The sequence below is a fragment of the Saccopteryx bilineata genome, chromosome 7 (genome assembly GCF_036850765.1).
Source record: "Saccopteryx bilineata isolate mSacBil1 chromosome 7, mSacBil1_pri_phased_curated, whole genome shotgun sequence".
In the NCBI taxonomy this organism is placed as follows: domain Eukaryota; kingdom Metazoa; phylum Chordata; class Mammalia; order Chiroptera; family Emballonuridae; genus Saccopteryx; species Saccopteryx bilineata.
In genome coordinates, this window is record NC_089496.1 from 64,056,198 (window position 1) to 64,083,548 (window position 27,351).

Genomic DNA, 27,351 nt, shown 5'->3' on the forward strand with positions numbered 1-27,351 from the left:
CCCGGTTCTGGCCAGGTTCCTCGCTGGCTGTTGGCAGACACTTTGGTCCCTTTGCCGCACGGACCTTTCTGTAAGGCTTCCCAGAGCCAGAGACCCAAGAGGGAGAGAAGCAGGGAGCATCTACCCCAAAGGGAAGATGCAACTGGCTTTCCATTACCTAGTCTCCAAAGTATATATTATACTTCTGTGTCACTTCTCACAATTCTTCTCCGTTTTTCATTAAGGACCATTAGAAAATGTGTAAATCAAATTTTAAATCAATGAATGTGGTTGCTTAAAAAGGAAACTGGTAAACATATTTTTTTCCTTCCCCCCACCCTTTTTTTTTTCTTTTTGAGAGAGAGAGAGGCAGAGAGAGAGAGTGGGGAGGGAGAAGGGAAGCATTCATTTGTTGTTCCACTCAGTTGTGCATTCATTGGTGGATTCTGGGTATGTGCCCTGACCAGGTTTGGAACCGGCAACCTCATCGTTCCAGGAGGACGCTCTTAACTGGCCTGAGCTAAACAACCAGGGCCATAAAAATTGCTTAATATATTTTTTTATTTTTAGACTTATTACAATTAACATGTGCTCTTTTGTTCATTTCATTTTCTATAAATAGACGATATAGAGCCATGTGCCGGGGTTGGGAAGGGAGGTAGTTAGCCCCGAGTCTAGGGTATGAGCCTCCTTCTCTGTCTCCCTCTCTGAAGGAAACCCAGAAAGTGTCATTTTCTCACCAGGATATTTGGTATCTTTAGGTGAGAGATGTTAATTTCCATCCATGTGCCAAGATCTTGCAGAGACCCCAAATTCTAGTTGGGCACCTCAGTACTCAAAGATGACATCGAAAGGCTATCAAAAAAGATCAATCAGGGACCCTAGAAACTGTCACCTAAATATACTTCCTAATGATTTGTCATGTTCCAATTCATTTAACTTTTTTAATGGCCTGACTGGATTTTGACCCGTTGGGCTGGTGAGCAGCTCGCGACGTCTGCCGTTGTCTGGCGTTCAAATAATAAATCTGGAGTAAAATTTCCATCTGTGAGTTGAGAGAAGGCAGCCTCTCATCCTGGCATTGAAATCAAGTTCCCCTCACCTTTTAGTCACCAAAGCACCATGTCATCGTCCGCGGTATGGAAAGCCACAAATCAATTAAGCTTACCTGGCATTGCTGAGTACCCAGGAATTGCATTTACAACGGCTTTATGGGAAAAGACCACGGCACCGGGGTGCATCAGAAAGTCACACAAGTAGGGAGGTGGCACGTTTGGGGTCAGTGACACCTGTCCTTTCTGTCCTGTCTGTGACTCCGACGCAGTGCGTCCATGTTTTTTTCCTAGCGGGCTCACTGTGATGTGTCTGCTTCCTGGTGGCTGAATGTCAATCTAAAACCACACGCAGGTTTCTGAAGAGCCCGTGGCTAGAAGAAAGCCCAGGGTTGGAATAGAGCCCCTTGTGATTCTCTGACAGATGTTGTGAGGAAACAGCTTCAGAGAGTTCCAAATACCAGCAGCACCCCTGCGAGCTACATTTCACATTTCATTTCTGCCTTAAAATCTCCATTGGCCACACATCTGACGGGGCTTAAGACAAATCATTTATTCCATGTAAGGTTCCCAGGCATTCATGAGCTCACTAAATCGGCGACATAGGAAGACGTTTTTTCATTGACGGCCACAGATTAGTGAAGGGCGCCCCGTGCATGTGAACAGCACAGACAGCCACACATTGAGTAGAAGGAAACGCTACTAGCACCCCAAGTTGTGAATTCAAATTTATTTTACCCTTTTTTAATTTATAAATTTATCATTTCAGGTTTTGGTTAATTGCCCCTTCACACAAAATACTTCTCTAGAGGGTTTAATGCCAGAATACACTTTAAAAGTCTCTCTTCTTCTAGCCTGACCTGTGGTGGCGCAGTGGATCAAGTGTTGACCTGGAAATGCTGAGGTTGCCGGTTCGAAACCCTGGGCTTGCCTGGTCAAGGCACATATGGGAGTTGAAGCTTCCTGCTCCCCCCTTCTCTCTCTCTCTCTCTCTCTCTCCCCCCCCCTATAATGAATAAATAAAATCTTTTTTAAAAAAAAGTCTCTCTTCTTCAAACCAAATAATTTCAAGGAACAGAAAAGACAAAACAAAATATTGGCCCTGGCCACCTGGTTCAGTGGATAAAGCATCATCCTGGTGCACTGGGGTTACAGATTTGATCCTGGGTCAAGGCACCTGTGAGAAGCAATCAATGGCACATCTAAGTGGAACAATAAGTTGATGCTTCTCTCTCTCTCTTTCTTTCCCACCCCCTTTCTCTCTCTCAAAAAAAACAAAAACAAAAAGAAACAAAGGATATATAAATTCCCAAGTTCATGCAGCATCATAATAGCCTAAATAGGAAATATGAAAACAATGTGATATAGACAGGCACAGATAATGAAATATTATTCAGCCATAAAAAGAAGGAAATCTTGTCATTTGGGAGAACATGGACGGACCTTGAGGGTATTATGCTGAGTGAAATAAGTAAGACAGAGAAAGACAAATACCTTATGGTCTCACTTATATGTGGAATAAAAAAAAAAAAGCACTCATAGTTACAGACATACTAGCAGTTGTCAGACACAGGTGGTGGGGGGCAGAGGGTAGAGTGAAACAGGTAGAAGAGTAAGACAAAAGGTAAAAATTTCAGTTATAAAATGAAGAAGTCACAGAGTACCACATACAGCATGGTTAATAACACTATATTATATATGAGAAAGTTGTTATTTGAATAGATCTTAAACATTCTCATCACAAGAAAAAATTATAGCCAAATTTTACAATCTTAGGTGATAGCTAGAATTATTGTGGTGATCCTTTTTGCAATATATAAATATGTCAAGCCGCCTGACCTGTGGTGGCGCAGTGGATAAAGCGTCAACCTGGAAATGCTGAGGTCGCCGGTTCGAAACCCTGGGCTTGCCTGGTCAAGGTACATATGGGAGTTGATGCTTCCAGCTCCTTCTCCCTGTCTCTCTCTCCTCTCTCTCTCTCTCTCTCTCTCTCTCTCTCTCTCCCTCCCTCTCTCCCTCCTCTCTAAAATGAATAAATAAAAATAAAAATAAAAAATAAATAAATAAATAATAAAATAAATAAATATGTCAAGCCATTACGTTGTAAACCTGAAACTAATATAATGTTATATATCAATCATACCTAAATAAAAAAAATATTTAAGAAACAGCGGTAGTCTGGTTTTGTCCTTGTCACTAGCGGCTCAGAGCCTCACAGTTTTTCCTTTCTTTGAGTCACAAGCTGGTGTCTTGATGATTACCACAGCTCTCAGGATTCCAAGACCAGTATCTCTGAGATGATATCAAGGTTAACATGGCCTCCTTGACACCAAGCAAACAAAACCTATACACTTCTTTACTGGAAACTTCTACTGCTCCCTACAGCTATGAACATTGTAAACAAAGTGCTCCAAAATGCAAAATTCCTCGCCAATGTGAATTGTAAACAGAGAATTCACAAGAGAAAGGAAGTGGTAAGGAGGATTTTTTACTTTTATTTTTAGGGAGAATGTTTTTAGCAAAGAAGAATAAGATATCTTTGCCCCTAAGCCAGTGAGAACTTAAAATGACTCCAAGCTAAGGGGCCAACAGACTGACTAAAATAGAGGATAGAATTAAGAGGAAACTGCTTTTTTTTTTTTTTAATCTCATTTTATGGGTTTGTTTGTTTGTTTGTTTTTATGCTTGTTTCCAAGATCTAATTGGTGCCTGTGTTGGAAAATGTTAAGGCTACCTGGCCTGTGGTGGCACGGCAGATAAAGAATCAACCTGGAATGCTGGGGTCACTGGTTCAAAACTCTGTTTGCCTGGTCAAGGCACATATGAGAGTAACTATGAGTTGATGCTTCCTGCTCCTCCCCCTGCCTTTCTCTCTCTCTCTCTCTCTCTCTCCTCTCTCTAACTGGGGATCGAACCCGCAACCTTGGTGTATTAGGACAATGCTCTAACCAACAAAGCTACCCAGCCAGGGTGAAGATACTGTCTTCTTTTTTTTCTTTTTCTTTTTGGTATTTTTCTGAAGCTGGAAACGGGGAGAGACAGTCAGACAGACTCCCGCATGCGCCCGACCGGGATCCACCCGGCACGCCCACCAGGGGGTGATGCTTTGCCCCTCCGGGGCGTCACTCTGCCACGACCAGGGGCGTCACTCTGCCACGACCAGAGCCACTCTAGCGCCTGGGGCAGAGGTCAAGGAGCCATCCCCAGCACCCGGGCCATCTTTGCTTCAATGGAGCCTTGGCTGTGGGAGGGGAAGAGAGAGACAGAGAGGAAGGAGGGGGGGTTGGAGAAGCAGATGGGCACTTCTCCTATGTGCCCTGGCCGGGAATCGAACCTGGGTCCCCCACACGCCAGGCTGACGCTCTACCGCTGAGTCAACCAGCCAGGGCCTTTTTTTTTTGTATTTTTTTTTTTTTTTTGTATTTTTTGATACTGTCTTCTTAAACACACTTTAAGCCAAAGGACTATCTTGACGCGTGCAGATTATACATAAAGTAATAACAACAACAAAGCATAGGTACAAAGTCAGTTGGGTCAAATGAGATTTTACTATATCCATGGGTGTAAATAAGATGAATATAGCAACCATGCCTGAGGTTTTCTCTCATGCTAAGAAGTGACTAAAGTGGAGAAAAAAAAGGAAGAGAGAAAAAGAGACAGAAAGTAAACACTCAAGCAACTCGTCACCATGCTAGTCAATCAACTCATTGTTCTGAAAACTGAAAATAAAAGAGGAAAAATTTTTAAAAAATGATTAAAGCAACAAATTGGACAACATTGGTTTGAAGCCCCTAGCACAGCGGTTTTCAAACATGTGGCTCTCGAGCTTCTTGGAGGTGACCATCCAAGGCTGAGGTAAAGGACACAGTATACTGTCTATTGTTCCCCTGTCCTGCACCCCAACCAGCTGATCCCCACCATAAATAAGAACTAAGCTGACAATAATGACTTTATGCAATCCCAGTGAAAAACCCAAAATGACTAACACCAAAAGACATTCAGATGCTCCAACGATCATTCACACAAATTAAAAACCGATCTTCATCTACTGGTACCCAGCCATTCATTCAGAACGTCCCGTGGTCTCGTTCCTATGCCTGGCATTGATCCAGGCCTGGGAATACGAGTCAATCAGCTAAACTCCCAGCCTCCAAGGAGCCTGCAGCCCCAAAGGAGAGACACACACACAGGACTAACCAGAACAGCATGCTTCGTCTGCTCTGACGGAAGCACAGACAATGCAGAGGAAGCCAAGACTTCGGGCACACGGGCCCAATTAGGGATATGTTCTGGCAGATTCTTATTTATTTGGGGGCAGTACAATGCTTCTTGTACTAATCTCCTCTGATAGCTTCACAACCTTGTCTATTTTATGTGTCCTCTCTGTCTAAAGCCTTCAGCTAAATGCCTTGGACACAAGATGCTGAGTTCATTCCTTCTAGAAGGAAATCTAAGTATAGCACATCAGTTGGACTAAAAAAAAAAAAAAAACAAAACACTCCACCTACTCAGAAATAATTTCAAATCCACTCCCGTAAAAATGACAGGGAAACAGAAGACACACTCGAATTAAGAACTACAGCTTCTCAGCCTGACCTGTGGCGACACAGTGGCTAAAGCATCCACCTGGAACGCTGAGGTCACAGGTTCGAAACCCCGGGTTTGTCCGGGCAATGCACGTACAAGAAGCAACTTCTACCGGTTGATATGTCCCTGCTCTTCCCCTTCCCTAAAAAAATAATTACAAAATCTTAATAAAAAAAACCCCACAAAACTATAGCTTCTTGACACAAAACTCCAACAATCCAAGGGACAATGACCTTGTTTGACCCCCTGAGAAATGAGAACTTTCTCTGACCTTGTAATGCTGGTGGTCATGGCCATGCAGGGTCCTGTTGGATTCAGGCAGACGGTAAAGGAACCGTGGAGCCGGAGGATGGAGAGCCATTCCGTTTATTAGAGTCTCACAATGGCGGGCAAGAAGCAGTCAGGGAAAACCACTTCTCTCTCTCTCTCTCTCTCTCTCTCTCTCTCTCTCTCTCTCTCTCTCTGCTAAATGAGCAAAACAAGCTGGATAGGGGTGGAGGGGGACCCCTTCTCCTACAAGCAATAGCAAACAATGGCCCTTCCCAATGCCAGCAGGCAATCTGTCATCTACAATTTGCCGCCCTCAGGGCCGGCACCTGCAGCCTTATGTAGACTCTATACACAGATGGTGCTGCCCCGTGCTCACGCACCGTCAGGCAAAGTACAAGTGAGCAAGCCTAACACACTTGTTTGCCCAACAGCCCCTCTCTGTCTTTGCTCCGTGCTCCAGTCAGAGTTCTCATGTCTCTCTCTCTCTTTTTTTTTTTTTTTTGTATTTTTCTGAAGCTGGAAACGGGGAGAGACAGTCAGACACTCCCGCATGCGCCCGACCGGGATCCACCCGGCACGCCCACCAGGGGGCGAAGCTCTGCCCACCAGGGGGCGATGCTCTGCCCCTCCAGGGCATCGCTCTGCTGTGACCAGAGCCACTCTAGAGCCTGGGGCAGAGGCCAAGGAGCCATCCCCAGCGCGGGCCATCTTTGCTCCAATAGAGCCTTGGCTGCAGGAGGGGAAGAGAGCGACAGAGAGGAAGGAAAGGGGGAGGGGTGGAGAAGCAGATGGGCGCCTCTCCTGTGTGCCCTGGCCGGGAATCGAACCCGGGACTTCTGCACGCCAGGCCGACGCTCTACCACTGAGCCAACCGGCCAGGGCTCATGTCTCTTTTTTATCCTCACTCTTGCCCTGCTCCACCTCCCACATCTTCTGAGTCCAAGGTCCAAACACCCCCCCAGGGTGAAGTCTTTCCCAGGCAGGAGGGAGCAGTCGTCTCTTCTTCAAGTCTCCAAAGCTCTCTAGTCCATTCTCACGGTGTATGATGTCATGTTTTCTCGCCTCTCCCGCCACAAACTTAAAAACCCCTTGTGGCCAGTGCCCACGACTTATTCATCTTGGCATCCACGAGGGCCTGAGCCACCCTAGGAGCACCCTACTCCCTCCATCAGTGGGTGTTAAATAAATGTATAAATGAGAAAGTTCCCGTGGAGAGTAGGAAAATAATCACTCACCTCCCTACGGAATTTCTACTGTCCCTGAGCTCCATCCTCAGACCCACGGCTTCACCCACCCTTCCACCTGCTCCCAACATCCAGGACCCACTGCCCAAGCCGGAAAGCTCTAAATGCAGCATAGGCCGGGTTGGGGTTGGGGGGGGGCAGGGAGGCACAGCTGATCTTCATTTACAGTATTTCCCTGGGACTGGCTGACCCACCTGCCCTCAGGTGACTGATGGGCAGGGGCGACTGGAGATGTGAATACTTTCTGCCACTGTTTGGAATCAACAAAATAATGGCTAGCTACTTGCACTGATTTTTTTTTTTTTTGCACTGTGGCCTTTAAAAATATTAGATGCTGCCTGACCTGTGGTGGCACAGTGGATAAAGAAAGCATCAACCTGGCACGCTGAGGTCGCTGGTTCAAAACCCTGGGCTTGCCTGGTCAAGGTACATATGGGAGTTGATGCTTCCTGCTCCTCCCCCTTTTCTCTCTCTCTCTCTCTCTCTCTCTCTCTCTCTCTCTCTCCCTCTCCCCTAAAATTAATAAATAAAATCTATTTTTAAAATATGAGATGCTTAGCCTCGTGGACGTGTGCCTACACCTTGCACCTGGCCACCAAATTTGAACAGTTCCCTTTGCTCTGGGCCACCCCTTCCGTATGGCTGAACATGTATTCATTCTTGCTTGGCTCTGCCAGGGTCCCAGTGACCAAAGGGGACAAGGGACAGAGCGGGGCTGTCCTACGTCTGTGAACAAGGGCCAGCAGTGGGGTCAGTGGGCAGTGGAGGGACCAGCCTGAGCTTGTCCCCCAGGGCACGAGGCTTTGCCTCCTCAACGCCCACGTGGGTCCCACTCATCACAGACCCCTGCCTCACGTGGTTTGCATGTTCATTCACACTCTGCCTGCAAAGAACAGGCAACGAGCCTTCTCCCAGAGGAGGAGCTGATCCCAGGAGGCAGCCAAGCAGGGAAAAAGCCCAGGCAACCTCTGGAATGTTTGTAGAAACCTACACAGGTGGCAATGCATGGAAGACGGGGGGAAACATTAGCTCTCTTCAGGAAGACAGTTATGAAATGGGAAGGTGAGACAGTTTAAGGGAGGAGGCATCAGTTACCTTCACACATCTCACTTTTTATCTGAGCCGTTCCCCCACACATAAACGGGTTCTTACATCCATATGCCCTTTTGCATACTGCAAAAATGGGACACTGACATGGACTTCTATGAGCAAAAACTCTGGGGTGAGAGACAGTTACCCTTCAAACCTTGCCCCTGCCACGGACTGGTTAGGTATGACCTTGGTGTGACCTCTCTGGGCCTCAGTGTTCACATCTATAAAATGGGAGACTAGGATCAAGGAGGCGGATAGATGGTGATGGAGGGAGACTTCAACCGGAGTGGTGAGCACACGGTACAAATGTACAAATGACGTATTATAGAATTGTTCACCCGAACCCTATAGAATCTTATTAACCAACGTCATCACCATAAACCCAGTGAAAAATAATAATAAAACAACTAATTGGATCTTATGCTTGTTGCAAGAATTAAATTAAATGACATAAATAAATAAGGTAGGAATGTGTCTGGGTGAACAGCAGATGCTGCAAGTCTTAATGTTAGAAGTGACAGCACACAGAAAGAATTATCCTCATAGTGGCCACTTGCTTTGACTTAAGTTAGCATTGTTAATGTCAGGATGACCACAGCTTTTGCTTGTTATGAATAGCTAAAGCTATTCATAAATATATAAACATAGATATAAAGCATAGATATAGATATAGATATAGAGAGAGTTTCTAAGGAAGATGTTTTCTTAAATTCACTCACCTGCTTAACTTAAGAAGTCACCCTTCTGAGAAAACTCCAAAAAGAACTAAAAAAAAAAAAAAATTTAACAAAAGGTAAGTCAAACACTAGGCACACCAATTTAGAAGGATAGTTAATAGTTCTCTGTTCCTGCTACTACATAAGTGGGTGCAGTGTTTTTCAACCAGTGTGCCGTGAGACATGGTCAGGTGTGAGTATAAATACATTTAGAAACTATATTATTAACTATATGTATAATATGTACTGTGTTAGAGTGTCATTTTGTGTCATTCTGGTAGGTGGTGTGCCCCAGGATTTTGTAAATGTAAAAAAATGTGCCGCGGCTCAAAAAAGGTTGAAAATCACTGTGTTACAGTTATGCCCAAGGCATAATCCACTCTCTTAGTTGAGAAAAAATATATATCAGTTTTAAAGTCCCTGCTTCTTCACGAAATTTGTGAAGACAGCAAGGAGGTAGATGAAAAGGAAAATGTGCAGAGCTGCTCTCCTTGTCCTTTGCGCCTCTGGTGACATAAGTGGACAGGTTTCTGTCCCACCCTGAGGACGTACCCAGGGTCTCGCGAGAAGCCAGGACTTCTCTGTAATGGGAAGTTTGGTGGGTCCTTACATCTGTGTCTCTCCCCATCATAACAGGGACGGTTTGAAGTGAAACCGCTTATTTTGATGTTGCAAGTTGCCCTGTTTGCCCTGTGCCTGCCTGTGTGCGTCTCCCAGGTGTTACACATTTCCCTCTCTCCACTCTGCTCCTTACCGATGCAAGCGTCCCTTTAATGGGCTCTCAGAAAGGAATAGTTATCCTGCGTTCCTTCTATGGGGACACATGACACAGCAAAGCACCCTGGTTTGTCTCTGAAATAGAAAGAGCAGAGTCATGCTGACCGCCTGCCCTGGTGGCGGTGACGGTAGGCTGCGCCCTGGAAAGATGGAAAGATCGTTGAGCGGTCTACACGCCTGGCTCTGTCAGGAATCCGGTTTCTGGCTCCCAGAGGGCTGGGACAGACCTCCGGGGGGCGCCCCTCTGTGCCAGAGAAAGGCTCTCTTTATCGATCCAAGTGAGCCGGTTCCCGTCCTGAGTCAGGTCTGGGGCCAGAAGGGCCAGCCGATCTGGTTCCATTCAGACCACGTCTGTTCCTAGCTGGCCGGGCTTGCTCGGGGCTCCTAACTTCCCTGAACCTCAGTTTCCCCAGCCGCAAAAAGAAAGCGGGATACAGGACCTATGTGACAGGGGTTGTCGTGAGAACCTAAAGGGGCTGGCTCATGCGCATTGAGGCTCTCCTCGTTCTTGTTTTCTTCCGTGTCTTTCACAAAAGAATCTTTTTAACTGCCTTCACGCAACTTGGTTTTGGCAAAGGTGGAAATCAGTGTTGAGCGAAGATGAAAGATAGGAAGGTCAGAAATGCAAGGATAAGGATTTCGTCAGGACTAGGGGTGAAGACGAACCGTGGAGGCGGAGGGAGGGGTGCAGGGGTGGGGGGCTGGGGCCCAAGCCCAGCCTCGACACAGGCCCAGGCAAAGCGGGTCTCGTGTCGCCCAGATGTGCCCACTAGGCCTTGCTTATGACCCAAAGTGAGCAGGACAAGGTGTTGTCCTTGACTCCCTCACGCACTCTGAAGCCCTTTCTCCCCTCGCCAGGCTTTGGCGTGAGGAGGGCGGGCGCGGGTCTGTCCCATCACACGGGAAGGCTGAGGTGCAAATCCAAGACCCAGAGAGAGCGCTGGGTGCAGGCCCACGCGGGACGACCGGCTTTTCTCCTATATTCGGCTGAGCATGGAAGCCGTCTACCCCAACACAGCCCCTGAGGTGGTACTGCCCTCCCCAGCCCAGCCCCAATCTGAGGCCACTGGACAGCAGGCGACCGGGAGTCCCCCGCCACACCTCCTAGTCCGGTCAAGCGGGGAAGGAACTGGAGGCCGCAGAGGAGTCCATGGAGGCGTGGGGGTTAGGGAAGCGCAAGCGCACTGGCTCAGGGAGCTGGATGCCTCCTGGAGCCACCAACTTTTTGGTTCCGAAGACAACCTGGTGTCTGGGAAGCCGGGGAGGAAGCTGAAGATCTCCCAGGGAAAGAGAGGACCAACAGGAGTCGTTCCGATGCGTGTGGTGAATGCCAACCCCCACATCCTGCATCTTTCTCTCATCCATCCACCTGGCTCGCTTCCCCTCACCCACCCCCGCCCCCACACCGGCTAGGCGCACCCCAAATGAAGGCGGGAAGGCTTGACCATCTGGGGCAGAGAGGTGGGCCCCAGCATGGTTCCTCATACCCCGGACCCTTTGCTTTTTTATTGGCCTGTTCTGCCCTCAGGGTTTCAACCCCAGCTCCACGGACCGGACCGGCTCCGGACAGCCTCACGGATGGGTGCCCCTCACCGTTCTCATTCTAGGCGCGGGAGACAAGGAGCCCCTGTGCCTGCAAAAAAAAAATCCCAGACTTTGGGGCTCACTGGCAACTGGGAGACGGCGGAAGAGGCCCAGTTTCGTGGGAGACCCTCGGGGGGCCCAGTGTGCTGGTTCCAAGTCACTCTGGACACCGCGAGGGCCGATGGAGCGGCCAGGGAACTCTTGTTCCGGGCAGTGGGGGTGGAAGATCCCTTGGCAATCCCCCCCAAACTTTTCTCAGTCTGCTGCGCCTCTGAGGACCCCGCGGAAGGCCGTGCTGACCGCCAAGGACCCTGACTGGGAGGGCGGGGCCGCACAAGGGCTAAAGCTTGCTCTCCACGGACACGGTTCTGTGGAGCCCACAACCAGGGCCAGGATGGAGCGGGCAGCGGCGGAGAGTTGGGCCTCGGGTCAAAGCGAGGACAGGACCGGGGAGAGTGGACATGCGGCGGAGGTTCAGAAGGGGGAGCGAAGATACCACAGGCCCCGGCGGGAGGCCAGAGGCGGTGGCGTCCAGTTGGTGCTGACGGATCCTCCTGGTTCCGAGGCTTGGGCCTGGAGCTGCAGGGTCGAAACCCAAAGCTGGAAGGGTGGATCGGAGCCTGGGCGGCGTGGAGGGGGACGCGCAATAGGGCTCCTCAGCGTCAGGTCCCAACAGCTGTCCCCCCCCCCACACCCCCACGATTGGGCCGGGAACTCTTGTTTGCTTCGGGGCGACCCAGCGAGGCCAGACCAAGGCTGGGGTGGGGACGGTAGGAAGTACAGGGAGGTGGCGCTGTGGAGTCGCCCGGCTAGGGCGGCGGGGAGAGCGCGAGTCCTGCAGACACGCTGGGGCCTAGGCCTTGGTGGCGCGGAGTTGACCCTCCACTTCATACTGATTTTTCACATGTCTGCAACTCCAGGCCCTACGCCCCTCCCTATTCAGTCTCAGCCTCGATTTCAGTCCGCTCCGGTGCCTCGCCATCCCCAGATACTAGAATCATCCGCGGCTGCGTGGGACCTCCAGGGGCCCGGGTTCCGCCAGCTCCGCCCGGCGTCCCCATCCAATCCGGCCAGCTCTGCCCGGAGGGCGGGCGGGCGGGCGGCGGCCGCAGGCGGGGAAAGGCAGGCCGCGCAGGCAACTTTTTTTTTTGAAAAGCATCGCTGTCTCCTGAAAGGTGTTATATAACAGCAATTCAATTACAGTAAATGGCGCGCGCCGTTGGCGCAGCTGGAAAGTCAGTAACTGGGACCGACTGACCGGTGTAGAGGCCCGCGGCTCAGTTCCCTGTGCTGTTACTTTGTTTCCTTCTCCTGTTCTTCCCGTCTTTTCTCCTTTGCTCTGCATTAAGTGTGTAGGTAAGACCACAGGTTAGTTAACTCCCCACAGCTCGGTGTCTCTGGACAGAAACGTACCGAGAAATTGGCAAGAAATCCCCAAACTGAACGTGGTATCAAAAAAAAACAACACAAAAAAACTGTCGCCAGAAGTTCCTCGCGTTTCTTTTCAGGACTACAGCCCCACCTGAAAGGGGACGAGTCTGGGTCCCCAGTGGCCCAAGCCTCCTGGGAATGTGGTCACCTGGGCCATGCGTGGAGTTGATACTGCCACGTCTCGGGAGCCTCGAACCAGGAGCTGATGCCCCCTAAATTAATGTCACAGTTTGGCGTGCCTTCCTCGGGTGTCGCCCGGGTGTCTGCTTCCTGGGTTGGCACTTCGTGACCGGCACACTCGCCTTTTGTATCCTGGCACAGCGCATGCATTGCAAACTAAACTTTCAACAGCCGTCTCTGAAATTAACAATATCAACTAAGATGAGGCTCAGTGGGGGGAGGGGGGGAGGGAGGAGGAGGGGGAACGCTACGGGGCTCCAGAGAGGCGTTAAATCATTACTGTACTCCATATGTCAAAATCTAGAGGGGTGCCGAAAGAGGGGGAGAACCCCCTCGCAGGTCAGCCTGGGCAGCCATCTAAGTAAAGGTGAAATGATCAGGCGCGCCTTTGAAGGGAAGAAAGAGTGTAGATAACTAAAAAGAAGATGGTATTTAGTTCATGTCAGAGCAAAAGCGGTAAGAAAGGCATTGCCTTCGCCTGGAGTTTTTAGTTTCAGGATTGGGAAGAAAAAAAATCATTTTTTTTTTTTAAAAAAGGCCAAGATGGTAACTCGGGAGTTCCAGCGCGTTCCCGCCGCCCCGCGGAGAGGACCTCTGCGGCAGCCACGGGAGATGGCCCACGCTGGAAACGCTCACGTTTACGCGTCGGTGGAGACCGAGTGGGGAAAAGCCTCCGCTCGCTAGGCCTGTTTCTCCGCAGCACGCACACGGCTAGGCCCGGGAGGGTTTCAGTGTGTGAGTCCCGGAGAGGCTGGGCGCGCCGGGTAGGGACGCAGAGCAGCGGCTCAACCTCCAGGCCCCCTGAGCCATCGCTCCACCTGAGCCCCGGGCCCTCCGCGCCCCCCTCGCCCTGGTCGGCGCTGCCCACGGGGTCCAGAAGATGCGAGGAGCGGTGGGCGGAGGGTCTCCAGACTCGAGGCCAGCTGGAAGAGGCGCGCGGGGCTTTGACAGCTCTCGATTGTCCCCAAGCAAGCACAGGGCTCGGAGCCCGCACGGCCGGTGGCCGGTGACGCACAGAGCGCGGGACCAGGCGCGGCCAGAGGCGTTTGTTTGTTTTCGGGTTTCTTTGCCTGAAAACCTGGAGGCTCGAATTGCCCTCCAGATATGTGAAACCTCTGACCTTCAGTTTGCAATTTTCATCTACCTATCCTCTATCTATCTATCTATCTATCTATCTATCTATCTATCTATCTATCGTCTATTTTTCTATCATCTATCGAGACAGGGTGGCCACAGTAAGGTGACTTGCGGGTCCTCAGCTCGCAGGGCTCGCGATGGTAGCAAATGAGGACCCTTTCATATAACCCGAGGGCACCTGCAGACTGTGATTTGGAGTTGTCGCCCTCTGTCCCCAGGCCCTGGAGTCCTGCTTAAAAGGTTGCGGGATGGGCATTCCACGCCCGCCCGCCCTCGCTGGCGGTTACCAGTCGCCTGGGTTTCACCTCTTTCTGGCCGGAGAAAAGAGCTCTGTTGTCGGCAGAGCGGGCGGTGCTCTAGACCGCTGCGTTCTGGGGTTTTGTACGGAGCCTCCTGCCCGCTCTGCGCTCTGGAGGCAGGGAGACCCCCAGGCCTCGCACGTTCCACCCTGGGGAGCCTCAGATCATTCTCCCGTCCAGCTCAGGAGCTGTCCCCGGCCCTCTGCGCGCCTGCGGTGGTGTGGACCTCCCCCGAGCCCTCGCCTCGCTGTGCTGCCTCCCACCTGGGGGCCCGGGCGGGCGCGGTGTCGGCTCCGAGGCGACATGGTCCCCACCACCCAAGGGTCCCCCTCCTGCCTGTCCCCGCTTTCTTACGACGATCCCGCCGGCACCTTGACTCTCAAAGCGCTTATCCTGGAAACCAGGACGGGCCCTTTCGACTTCAATACACAAACCTCATCTCTTAAAGCCTGGTTGGGAGCATTGGTCCTTCCTCCGAAGGAGCCGAGAGGAGACGAAATTGAGAGCCCCATGGGTGGCCCCTTCCTTTGCGTCCCTGCTCAAGTTTTTTAAAAGTTATATTTCGGACCTGCTCTTTATTCCTTAACTGTGGACCTGGAAAAAGTAATATATATATATATATATATATATATTTACATACATATGTAAATATATATATATGTAAACACACACACACACACACACACAGATATATTGGAGAAATCGATCTGGGAGTTGCAGCTACTCTCCAGACGCAGAATTGTTCTCTAAACCTCCAGGGCGGGTGGGAAGTTCTGCCTGCGGCTGGGTTTGGCCACAGGGGTGTCTGCCAAGGCCCTCGAATGGGGCATAAGGGGCACACATAATGCATTCCCCGCCCCCCCCCCACCCTTCTCCCAGAATCACCCAACGCCAGGGTGCCTGGGGCCTAGTCCTCTCCACCCTGTCACACCAGAGCTGGGGTGGTTGAGGCCTGTCCCCCGACAGCCCGGCCACCGCAGGGCTCCCGTCGTGGTGCCCCAACTCCAGGGTGCCTACCCCAACCCGCAGACAGACGGACGGACGGGTAGAGGGCTCAAGGATTTGAACTTGTCAAACCAACCAGAGCAGCCTCACTCATTTCCCTCTTTGCCTACCTGTTAAACACACACACACACACACACACACACACACACACACACACACACACACACACGGTTAGGAACGGTTTGAATCAATAATTCAGAAAACAGAGCGCTTCCTTGGCCCTGCTCTGGAGAGGTGTCCTAACGCCAGGCGCTTCAGGAAAGTTCTCAGAAACCTCACTTCTGCCCTTACTGGTGGCAGAGTGAATGAAACTATCTATAATTCGGAATATTCCTCCCAAATACCTTGCTGTTTGTGGAAGGTAGCCTGGTAAAAAAATATATATATATATATATTAAAACTGGCCAAGGGAAGATAAATGTGTCCTTTTAATTCCTGCTTTTCCTGAAGTTTGCCAAACTGGTCAAAGTTAATTTTAGGTGATAACCGTCATCCCTGTTGGCCGTTGCCAATGTGTTCTCCGGCCCTTGCTGTCTCTAACCCATCTCTTTTTACTTTTATTTTTGCATTAGCTCAGCCTGGTCCCATTTCTGAGTTTCTCGGTTTGATCTATTTTCATGAAATCCTCCCTGCTCCGTCCCTTTTCTTTTCTCTCTCCTGTTGGGTCAATCACAGGGACCATTGATTTTGTTTTTTCTTTCTGTGTGTCCTTTTTGAACGAGAAAGTGCTGACGTCTTCACGGGGGCAGGAGACCTATGTGTGAGCAGTTAAGTCTCAGGAACTACGGGAACAACTAGGCCAGTCTCCCGGTTTAGTGATCCAAGTGGTGCATGCACACACACACAAGCAGAAGTGTGTCCTCTCATCTCCACACCCAAACTGGATGGCGGTGAGAAACACTCGTGACAGGCAGGAACACACCACGGAATGAGAAACCGCCGCCTTTCTACCCGGATAAATCAAGGAGATCCTAGATGTCTCAGACTGGGTCATTAATTATGAAATCAAAAACTCTGGTCAGCTGTGGTCCTAGCTACGTTAGAAAAAGCATCCCTTCACCTCCTCCTCCCACCCCACCCTGGGCAATAAGACCCCCGAAAGTCCTTCCGACTGAAAGGAAGTTACGAGCCCAGATGCAATTTTCACTTTCTTTTCTGACGACTCTCATCCATAGGATCACAGCCATGTCAGAATGTCTGCCTTGGAAAGAGGGGGAAGAAAAAAAGTGAAAAAAAAAGAGAGAGAGAGAGACTGACTAGTGAGCAAAGCCCTTGCAAGCTCACGGCCATCGCTGCATCAGAATTTTCCCCAGAACTCTATTTTTGACTGTGATCCCACTGATCTGAGTTGGAAGCGGGAGCGCAGTGAAGCCCCCGAAAGCCTTCAATCATGTGAAATTTTCAAAAGATCTCTACAAGCAATCTCAGCTGCCTGACCCCTGACAGGCGCGGGTCCCTTTATTCCTGCCTCTGCCCGTACTTCATTTGTTGGAATATCTTTCAGATTTGCACCTTCTGATGACAAACCCGAGTGTTTATTATGTGGACATGAATCGGAAATCTTCAAACCCCCCCCCCCGCCCCCGCACGCAGATGCGCGCGCACTCGCGCACACAGACACACAGACACACTAAAAAAAAAAACGCACCATCTTAAACAATATTTAATTTCCCAGCCTAAGTGCCTGCTTCTTTATTTGCTTTTCATTAGCTTCAATATTTTTTCCAGGTCTCCCTGTGTGTCACTTTGATATTTAGATGATTCTCTCTTTTAATCAGCCTTTCCCCCTTGGAGGAAAAAAATAAATAAATCCCCTGTTGCTGAAGTCAGTCTGAGGACTCAACACGGGCAATGTCACAGTGCGGAGGCCCCGTGAGGCCACAGAGCCCAGCGCATCTCCGACAGGGGTGGTGGCCCGTGCGGTGACACAGAAATGCTTGTTTTTAGCCAGCAGCCAGGGCTGGGTGGGGACCAGTGACAGATCTCCATCGCACTCCACCTCCCTCCTGCCGGCTTTTAATTTTTTCCCCCTTATACTATTATTTTTAAACAACAAAACAAAAAGCCTCAGGTGGCTTTCAAAGGTGCTGGGGGGCAGCCTGACCTGCTGGGAGACTATCTACCCTGCCACTGATGTCTCTGAGTGAGACTCAGACTGAGACATCCCGCCCAGATCAGCGAGGCACAGGAACCTCCCTCCCACGGCCTTTCTGGGGATCTCTAATTCCTGGGGCGGTGAGGGCACCAGAGGGAAAGGAGTTGGGGGGGGGTGTCTGCTTCGTCACAATGCCCTCTGCCCACTAATGTCATAGACAGGATTTGAGGGAGTGGAAACTTCGCGCACTCCTTCCCCAACCCCAGCCCCAGACTAGGGTGACAGATTCCTGCAGGGAACCCAGGTGTGCCGTGTGAGGCAGAGTCGCACCCCACCCTGGCGACAGCAGGAGGTGACTCCCTATTCCCCAGCACAATCCCGGGTCCGGAGGTGGCAGGCCGAAAGCCTGGACACCCCCACCCTCCTCTGTGTTTGGTAGGGCCCTGTTGCTATGATTAACTTATTAAACACCCTGGTAATTATTTTAATTTGACTCAGAAAAAAAAATAGTTTGGGTGGCATTGAGATGTGTTTGCATTTACCTACCTTCCCCCCCCCCACCTCCCCATAAAACCTGTGTTAAAACAAATGTTACTTTTCTCTCTTGTCCATAGACCCTCCCCCCTTTTTTTTTTGAAATAGACCGCAGGGACAGCCATTAGATCGAATGGCAAGCCTTTATAGAAAGTGTTTTGCATAATTACATACCAAAGCCAGAACAGTCACCTCCACATTTTATGGGTCACAAACCATCAACAATTGCCACATTATTGTCCACGAAACCTTAGTCCCTTCATTGACAGAGCGGACTCCGAGGCCTAATCTAGAACGGGAGAGGATGGAAATTTTTTCTAATAAGAACCCGAGAAGATTATGTCCCTACTGACAACGTGTTTACATATAGTTATAAAGTTCAGAGGAGGAAGGGGGCTCGACCAGACTTGATTAAGAGCTTGGTTGGTCTAATATAGATAGTGCATCAAAGGGGGCGCTGACTGCGTCTCCCCTTTGGAGATCCGACCCCTTCCCTACCTTTGTCATGCAGTAATTAAGATATTCTTATTTAGACAGACAGCTTCTCTGGTAACTGAATAATATTAGCTCCTTTGATGTCAAACTTTTGACAGTTATCACACCAGCGCCGGGCAATTTAGCACAAATGCCCTCCTTTACAAAAAAGAAAAAGAAAAAAAAAAAGAAAAAGAAAAGATAGAAAACCCCCATCGGCTTTGAAGAAATCTAATAAGTGTGATCCTTATCACCAAATGATGTAAATCGCCGCCGACAGGCCGCCCGGCTATACATTACAGTGGATGTTACATAATGGCGCCGAATTTAGGTCTCAGCTCACGGAGGCGGTGCGGGCGGCCACCGAAAAGGGAGCCCCACAATTCCGGCGCGCCCCCCCCCATTCCCGACCACCCAGCCGATGCCTTGAGTGGGAGGAAACCCCCCACAAAGTCTAGCGGTGGCAGGGCAGGGCAGGGCAGGGGGTGGGGAGATTGGGCCCAGGTGGGGGCCGGTGCTGGCACGGCTAGCTGCTCGCCCGTGTCCCAGCTCCGGAGAGCAGGGCAGCACACTGGTCACCTACACCCGGGTGACACGTCGCTGTCGCTTTCGGAGCTTAGTCGCCAAATTTGGGATTTGCCAGATGGCAGGATTATTTTAGCGTCTGTTATATTGTGTGTGTGTGTGTGTGCGCGCGCGCGCGCGCGCGCGTGCGCGTGTGTGTGCGCGCGCGTGTGTGTGTGTGTGTGTGTGTGTGTGCGCGCGCGCGCGCGCGCTCGTGTGGGGAGGCGGGGAGGGGGATCGAAGGCAGGGAAGTCCGGAGAACGCTCTGAGTCCTTTACAACGAACGCCAGACCGCTGCCTCGGCCCATCCCACTCCGGGAGCTCGGGGCGTCTCGAACCACCCCTGCTCTGCGGGGGCCGGGACCCCTGTCCCCACCTCTGAACCCCAGCGGAGCCGCTGCCCAGATGCGAGGAGTTGGGGGAGGGAGATAAGGGTTCCTCCTAGGGGGTGGAGGGAGGGAGGAGAGTTAGACGTGAAGGTGAAGGGGGCAGAGAGGGCAGGGTGAGAGGGGTGACACCGTGAAGGTGACACCTGGAAGGCATCGTCCTTGAGAGCGACACCTGTCAATCTCCGCTCCGGTCTTGGGTCTGAGCCCGGGGTGGGGAGGCCGCGGGTCTCCTCGGTGATGTCATCACAGAGTCCCGGCCTGGAGGCCAGCGAGGGGACCCAGAGGGGCCCAAGCCTGGCGGCCGCTGGGAGAGGATGAGGGAGAAAAAGAGAAAATAAACGGCGGTGGAGCTCCCTGGCCGCGTGCTCCGCTCGGCTCGGGATTGACGTGGCCATCAACAACCCAACTTCAGTGTCGTTTCTAACCCAGAATGACCCGTCCCGCCTTTGCACGGGGGGCAGGAGGTATGGGGCTCATTCCTCGCCCTCCCCGCGCCCCTTGGGGCGGTCTGGGCATCCCCCAAGCCTTGAGGAGTTCGACCTTCCGTCCAGACCCAGCGCCCGATTTTCCTAGCAGTTTTTCCCAGCACAGGCTTCGGGTTTAGGAGGGGACCCTCTTCGGGGATGAGTTTTGAAAGTCCCGTGATATTGCTGGGGGCGAGGAGAGCAGGGGCCTCGGCGTGGGTGGGCGCGCCAGGTCCAAGGTCGGATGCGCGCGGTGTAGGGTGCGCGCGCTCTGGAGGCCCCAGTAGGGAGGCCGCAGTTTGGGGGGGGGGCGGGGGGTGACAGCGGTGGTCCGCTGCCGAGAGCTGCTGTGGAGTCCTCAGGAGTCTCTCTGGTTGGTCCCGGGAAATTCTGCTGTGCCACCTACTGAGCCCCCCCCCACACACACACACACACACCCTGAGCACTACTGGACTGCCCTTCCTTCTATTCTTTTCAGCCTGAGCTAATTAGCAGCCTGCCAGCGGCCTGATTTATGGAAACGCTGGGGCGGGCGGAGGCGCTTCGCCAGCCAGCGGAGTCGGGCAGCCTCCGGGCGGAGTAGAGGAGGAGCCTCCCCCGGCCCCCTCCAGCGGTTCCTCTGAACCCTGCCAGAAACTGGAAGTTGCTGTCCTCTCCACCCCGGCTGTCTCAAAGATGCCCGCGACCTCGAAGCCCCAGCCTGGCACGTTGGGAACTCTGGCGCCAGCAGGGCGGGCCGGGGCCTGCGGCCGTGCAGGACACCACGGTGTCCCTGTCGGCAGGTCCCCGCTCCTGCTGACCAGGAGGGCGATCCGGACTCCAATAGAACGGGAGCCTGGTGGGCGCCTCCCTTCCCACGTTCCGGTCTCCAAAACAGGGAGGGGACATTACACCCGCTCCCCATCCGACCCCCAGGCGGGAGTGGGGGGGGTGGGGTGGGGGAAGGCGTCGCAGGCCAGGCTGGGGCACAATGAAACCACCAACTCAGTATCCCCAAGTAGCTAGCGATCATCACAGGGGAAGGGTGTGGTTCATTCTTCCACCCCACCTCCCACCCACATACCCTTTCCCCTGGCTCTCATCCTCTGAGGGGGCCTCTGAGTCCAGAGTCAGGCCAAGAGTTTGGGAATCTCAAACTAAGTGAACTCGGGGCCACGGGCCGTGTCTAGAGCCTCCCAGCCACGCACTGGCTCCCAAACGCGCCTGGTTTTCTGCCTTCCTGCCATCTGTGGTCAGGGGGCAGAGGAGGCGAGAGGGGCTCCTCCTCTCTCCTGTTGAACCCAGAACCAAGGATGAAAAGGGACAGGGAGGGGGGCGTGGAAGAGCCAGGAGAGGATAGCAGCAGGACCTGTTGCTGGTGACCCTGCAGCCCCTTGCCTCTGGGGACCAGGTTAGATGCCAGACATGGGGTTACAGGCATGGGGAAGAGGACTACAGAACCCCACACCCCATCCCACCATGTCTGACAGTGACCTACATTGCAGCCGGCCAGCTAAGTTCTCCAAGAAAATGTGTCAAGTTTATTTCAAAACACCCACCGAGTTCCCCTTCCTCAGAGGCCGTATCTGGACTCTGTGAGTGGCGGGCACCCTTCTCCCCCATCTCAGGATCTCTGGGTGCTGCCCCAGTTCTGTTGTTTCCGGGGTCCCCTAGCAGCCTAGGGCCACCTGATGTCACCGAGAACCCAGCGCCCACTGGCCTCCCAGGGCCCCTGGAAGTTTTAACGTCCTGCTCTTGCTCCTTGCCTTCCTTCCCCACCTCGGCTGCCTCCACTTCTGAAAGGTCAGTGAGATGAGGGTGTCTTACAGGCCCTGACCCTCCCCACCTGACTGAGGGAGGAGGCGGACACCTGGACACCTTCAGCCCACTGGGGAGCTGGGTTGAGCGCCTTTCTATATTGTGGCCCAGGAGCCAGCTCCTTCGAATATCCAGCTGTGTCAAGGGCGGGGGTCACACTGCGGCGGCCTGGATCCACACGGAAAGCCTAAATGGAGACCGACTCCTACCAAAATATCACCTGTAGGCAGTGCAGGACGCAAGGGTAAGGCAAGTTACCCCCCCCCCCGCCACCCCACCCCAAACAGCTCTGGGACCCTCGGCCCACGCAGCAAATGCTGCCTCTTAGGCGCCCAAATAATATTCTTCATTCGTCTTTTTCAAAGTTGATTTATAGCCATCGACAGGTTAAAGCCTCATCTGACTTCATTACTTTTAAAAGCTGTCTATTTCACAACTGTCACTTTTCATCACTTAACTCAAATAAATACTTGAAGAAATGAATTGGAAGAGACTTTGAGATCATGTTTACCATTCCCAGTGACCACGTTAACAATCCTAATGACCTGACCCTGAGAGTTTCCAAAGGCTCCAAATGGAGCCGAAAATCCTTGCATTTTATACCAGACAACTTCAAACTAGGTGAGTCGTCAGGGAAGGCGGCTCAAGGACATGCAGCTGGTGCAAACTGGGGACCCCGTGCAGGCTGAGCAAAGCTTCCCCGCGTGGAGCCCAGGGCCCAGGCCAGTGTCTAAGACCACTGGCCAGCGGGACAGCCCCCAGGATCAGAAAAACCGCTGGACAAAAAGCCCAGCCTACCATCCGTGCCTCTAGCGTTGCTCTGACTTCAGGAACCGCCTGCAAACCCACGAAGAAATCTATGCGGGATGGCAATGCTGTTTCATTGTTAATATTGCTATTATTATTTCTATCACTGTTTCAAAATGGTTTTAAAGGGGCCTCCCCCTTTAATAAAGGCATTTTCTTTCGTGGTCTTTGACTTGGTGCTTGTGAGGTGCCCACAGAAACGAAATCGTATGATGGAAGTGTATTCAATAAATCAAAATAGTGTCTTTTTCAATTTTGCTGCCATTTGCCTAATTCTGAGTCTTCTAAGTCTTTCTCTCTCTCTCTCTCACCCATCTACACAGAACTAGCTCTCGGAAGTTAGCCAAAAAGAAAAGAAAAACAGAAAACAAAACAAAACCAAAAAATAAAAAAGGGAAGAAAGAAAGAACGAAAGGGAAGATTACAGAGAAGAAAAACCTATCAAATAGAAAAAGAGCCTAGTCTGGGGGGAACAGCAACGCCGAGGGCATAAGATTTTCTATCTTTTATGATTTTTTTTTTCTTTAAAAAGAAAAAGAAAGGAAAAGAAAAAAGCGAAGTGTCCTGAGCAAGGGTTGGGAGAGTTGGGGACTCCCTTGGTGTGTTTGGGCCCAGCCTCTGACGCTCGGGCTGAGCCTGATCCCCGCGCGCCGGCCCGCGAGCCGCGGGGGCCCCGCACCTCCTTGGGGGCCCCCGCCTGGGTCCCCACCGCGAACCCCAACTTCGCCCTCCGCCCCGCCCCCGTCCCGTCCCCTCCCCGCCCCCGGAGCCGCAGCGTGCCGGGCCTCGGCTGGGCCGCGCTCCCCGCCGCCGCCAGCCGCTCTCGGTTCGCCCACCCGCCGACCGGTCGGCCCTGCGGGTCCGACCGCTGCCCCGTTTCTCGCCCGGGCGCAGGGAAGCCGCTCTCACCTTGCTCCGTGGCCGCGGCCTCGCTGCGGGAACGCAGCCGCCAGCCGGGCGCGCTGCCGTGCCCTGGAGCGCCACCTCGCTGCGGAAACTGGAACGACACGGCCGTGCCTCCCAGCCTTCCTGCAGCCTAACTTGACCACCTTGGGATTTTCCCCCCCACCCAAATCCTAAGACACGCTAAAATGCACAAGTCTCCTTTCCACCCGCGAAAACACACTATCTGTAACAGACAGTATCACGCAGTGTCTGCATTGGGATAAAGGGAACATAACAGGAAAAAAGAGGGAAAAAAATCTGTTAGTACAATTTCACCAAGTCTAAGTTGTGCTGCTATTTTGGCAGAAACTATAAAACAAATGAGATGTCTTTAAGAAGCCACAGGTGCGTGCCGCTGTAGCCAGGCCACTCAGCCGTGGCCAGCGCGCACGTATCTCCCATCTTCATTGGCGGTGCCACTGAGGTCATCCTTTCACAGTTACGATTTCCACCGAAATCCACTCATTCTGGTGGCCAGACATCCGAGGTGGCCAGCCTCATACCCCGCAGCCTTCAGCTCTGCTGAGCAAAGAACCCCCAAACGCAGCCTCTAAACTTGTATATATATATCAGCCAGTGACCGTCAGACAGAAGAGTTACAAATTGCATCCTATTTCCCTGCAAGGTGCAAGTGGACGTTTGATCTTATTTTATCTAGTTAGTAACGTTAGAGGCTTGCCACACTCTTAAGTCCTCACAACAAAAAAATATATATACACAGAAAATTTAATTCACTTATACAGCGAGTCTCTGCTTCTTTCCAAACGCGCCACCCCAGAGATGGCTGTTATAAATAAAAACAAATGTCAGGCAACAAAATTTTTCCTGCAAAGGGCCCAAACATGGTGCTAAAACTAAAGTGTCGAATTTGCGGTCCTGTAAGGATTTGTGTGGCTTCTTTGGGGGGCTTTGGAGGGAGAGGGGGTAAGGGGGACACACAGAATCTTTTTCTAAATGTAGCTTTGTCTAGGTTTGTTTTTGTTGAAAGGAGCTCTGCGGATCCTGTCTAGGATTCTGGCTGAGCTGGAAGCTACGGGCAGAGCACAGCTGGGTTGGTGTTTAAGCCCTCGCATTTCCCTGCCTGAACCAACACCACGCACAGACCGGGTTGGTGTTTAAGCCCTCGCATTTCCCTGCCTGAACCAACTCCACGCACAGACCGTTTCTTGAGAGTCTGCCCTTTCTGAGTGGGCAGGGTGAGCCCCCACCGGGCAGGCGGGTGCTGGAGGAAGTGTCATCCCCCTGTAACTCACACTCGGTGTAGATTAGGAGGCTCTGGGAGAGACTTTGCCCAGAAATTACAGGGCTGCACCAAGAAAATAGCCAGGTTAGTTTTCTGGGTGGTTTTTGTCTCCTCCGTCAGGGCTAGGAAAGGCTCCCGAGAGCCCACGTAGGAAAGAGGCTCTAATCTCCTAGCAGGAATTGAATGAGGACCTATCATCCCAGCCAGCTGCGGAAGGGTGGTGGGGGGCGCCTGGGAGTTCTGGGGCTTTGTTGCTGGGGGGGGGGGGGATGCTATCCTGAGGAGAAGGAGACTGCTGGAGGTAGGGGTCAGGAGGAACAACGGTCAGGAACAGGAGCAAAAACAGGGGAGAACAGAGCTCTCAGAAAAAAATGTCTCCAGTTTTGAGAAGTCTTTAAATTGGTAAGATTTCTTCTCTCTCTCTCTCTCTCTCTCTCTCTCTCTCTCTTTATCCCTCCTTCTCCTCCCTGCCTTCATTTTGCTCTCTCCCACCCCCTCCTCTTCCTCTTCTCACATTCAGATTTTCTGGGGTTTTGTCCCCCCCCATCACTGAATAATGCCTGAAGATGAAAAATGATTTTTATTGCTATTACACTTCCTACCGCAAGATGCAGTGCAAGGCGGCAGAGTTTGTATTACAACTATGTCACAATGTCTCATTGATGCAAAACATGTAGCCAGAGGGTGTTGCTAATGACTCCTGGATTAGAGGGAGATAGAGACTGGGCGAAGGAACCGGAGTGAGAGAAGGAGAGACAGAGAAAGGGAAAAGAGAGGGGAATTTCATTAGAGGATGGGGGAGGGGTCACTATATAATCAGGTCTAATCATCTAAACAGGATATTTTCAGTTTCAGGGTTCCCCCCCCCCCACGCTTGAGTGTGAGCTAGAAAGAAACCAATCTCCATTTAAACGCCACAAGGTGTTTGGGGTTTTTTGCATGTTAATAACTATTATGTTTACAGCCAGTTAACAGAAGAACTCTCTTTTGGAAAGAATCAAACTTCGGAAAACTCTTAATATAGATAAAAGGCTTTTCCAGGAGCCGAGGCCGCTTGGAGGGAGATGGGAACCCGGCAATCACCCCAGGGCGGTGTTCGGAGCGCGGTGCGGCCTGCGGAGGCCTCACACGCCGGCCCGTGGCCGTGCGCACACGTGTGCCCGTGCCTGTGATCGCCTGGGGGGGCCCAGGGTGCCCGCCGGGCGGGCTGGCTCGGCTTGGTCTGGGCGCACATGTCCCTGCGGGGTTCGGACTCCCCGACGCCCTCCCCCGGGACGAGCCCTTCCTCTGGGAAGCGGGAGGTTTCGCGGTTCCTACCGTGGCCCGGGCCGGTCCCACCGCCCTGCAGTCCGTTTCTGCCCCCCGGGGCACAGCGAGGAGGGCATTCCCGGGGGGGCGGCGGCCCTTTGAACCCGGGGAGCCCTGGCTCCCCGTCGGACGCTCAGAACTTGCTCGGGGCCCGGCTGCGGAGGGAAGTGTAGGTGCGGGGTGGGGCGGAGGGGCGTGCGGAGCGGCTGGGGCGCAGGGGCGGGGGCGGGAGCCGGGCGTTAAGCCTGGAAGCTTGGCTGTTTACCCAAACGATTTTCCTTTCAGGCCCAGACGCCAATGAGACAAGATCAAACTCCCCTCTTCGGTGTGTGTGCGCGCGCGTGTGTGTGTGCGCGCGCGTGTTGGTGTGTGTGTGGCCCACCTCCCCCAAGCGGGGCTTTGTGAATGGGTGCCCGGGGACCACGGCTGGGAGGGACCCGAGCGCGACCCGGGCACCAGCGCCTCCTCCCGGGGGCTGGGAGAAGCCGGCGGAGGGCGTCCCGGACCGCACAGGGGTCCCGTGCCACAGAAGCCAGCGCCCGGGACGCGGACGGCGGGGAGGAAGGGCCGCGTCTCCATAGGCCGACGCGGGAGACGCGCGGTCCCGTGCGGGAGGGGGCGGAGGCGAATCGCCTGAATCACGTCTTCCGCCAGTCCCTTAATTTCCGATGCCTGCAAAGCTCACATCTAGCTCCTTAGGCCACCGATTCCTCCCCGGCTGCCTCACTTGAGAACTATTAGCTGTAAATTAGGCCAAGGTTTTGGGGATTACGGTAAAATGAGGGCCGCGTGACACGCGCCGCTGGGCCTGCGCCTGGGTCCCCCCGCGCCGAAAAAAAAAAAAAATGATTAGAAGAAAAGAGGGAATGGATGGTCTGTATTGACAAGACATTTGTCATTTTTAAAGGGGTCTGTATCCAGGAAGACCCATCAGCCCTGCGGGAAGGGACAGGGGGTGGGGGTGGGGGGACCAGTCCCAGAGGCCGCGCAGCAGGTGGCGGCCGTCCGTCCTGGGCGTGGTTTCCGCTGTGGCCTCCAGGACCCGCAGGGACCGAAATGTCGTTTGCAAAATAATAATAATAATAATAATAATAATAATAAAGCAATAACAGTATTAGTATTATTGATAAGAAGAGGAGTTCTGGAAGGCGGCGTGATGTTTATTTGAGGTCATAAGATCAAGTCCGACTCTCTGGCGTTGTGCGTGGATTTAGTGGCCGTGCCCCCAACGTCTCCTTCCCCTCGGCCCAGGCTGATGAAAGGCTTTACCCAAAGAATAGTTTTTGCAAGAAAAACGTGTCATTCCGATGTTCTGAGTCAGCTGCGGCCGCTCCTCCTGCCTCGGCCTGTCCCTGGTGCCCCCCCCCCACACACACAC

At 52.4% G+C, this 27,351-nt stretch overlaps 1 long non-coding RNA gene across 1 annotated transcript; it reads right to left on the reverse strand.

Annotated features, from left to right (window-relative positions):
• Positions 1-1,806: 1,806 nt before the first annotated feature.
• LOC136310853 (uncharacterized) lies at positions 1,807-26,117 on the reverse strand. The gene is made up of 4 exons (XR_010726622.1): positions 25,983-26,117; positions 9,695-9,792; positions 8,944-8,989; positions 1,807-2,208 (listed from the first exon to the last, which is right to left on the reverse strand). It is a non-coding gene; the product is annotated as an uncharacterized lncRNA (long non-coding RNA).
• Positions 26,118-27,351: the final 1,234 nt, after the last annotated feature.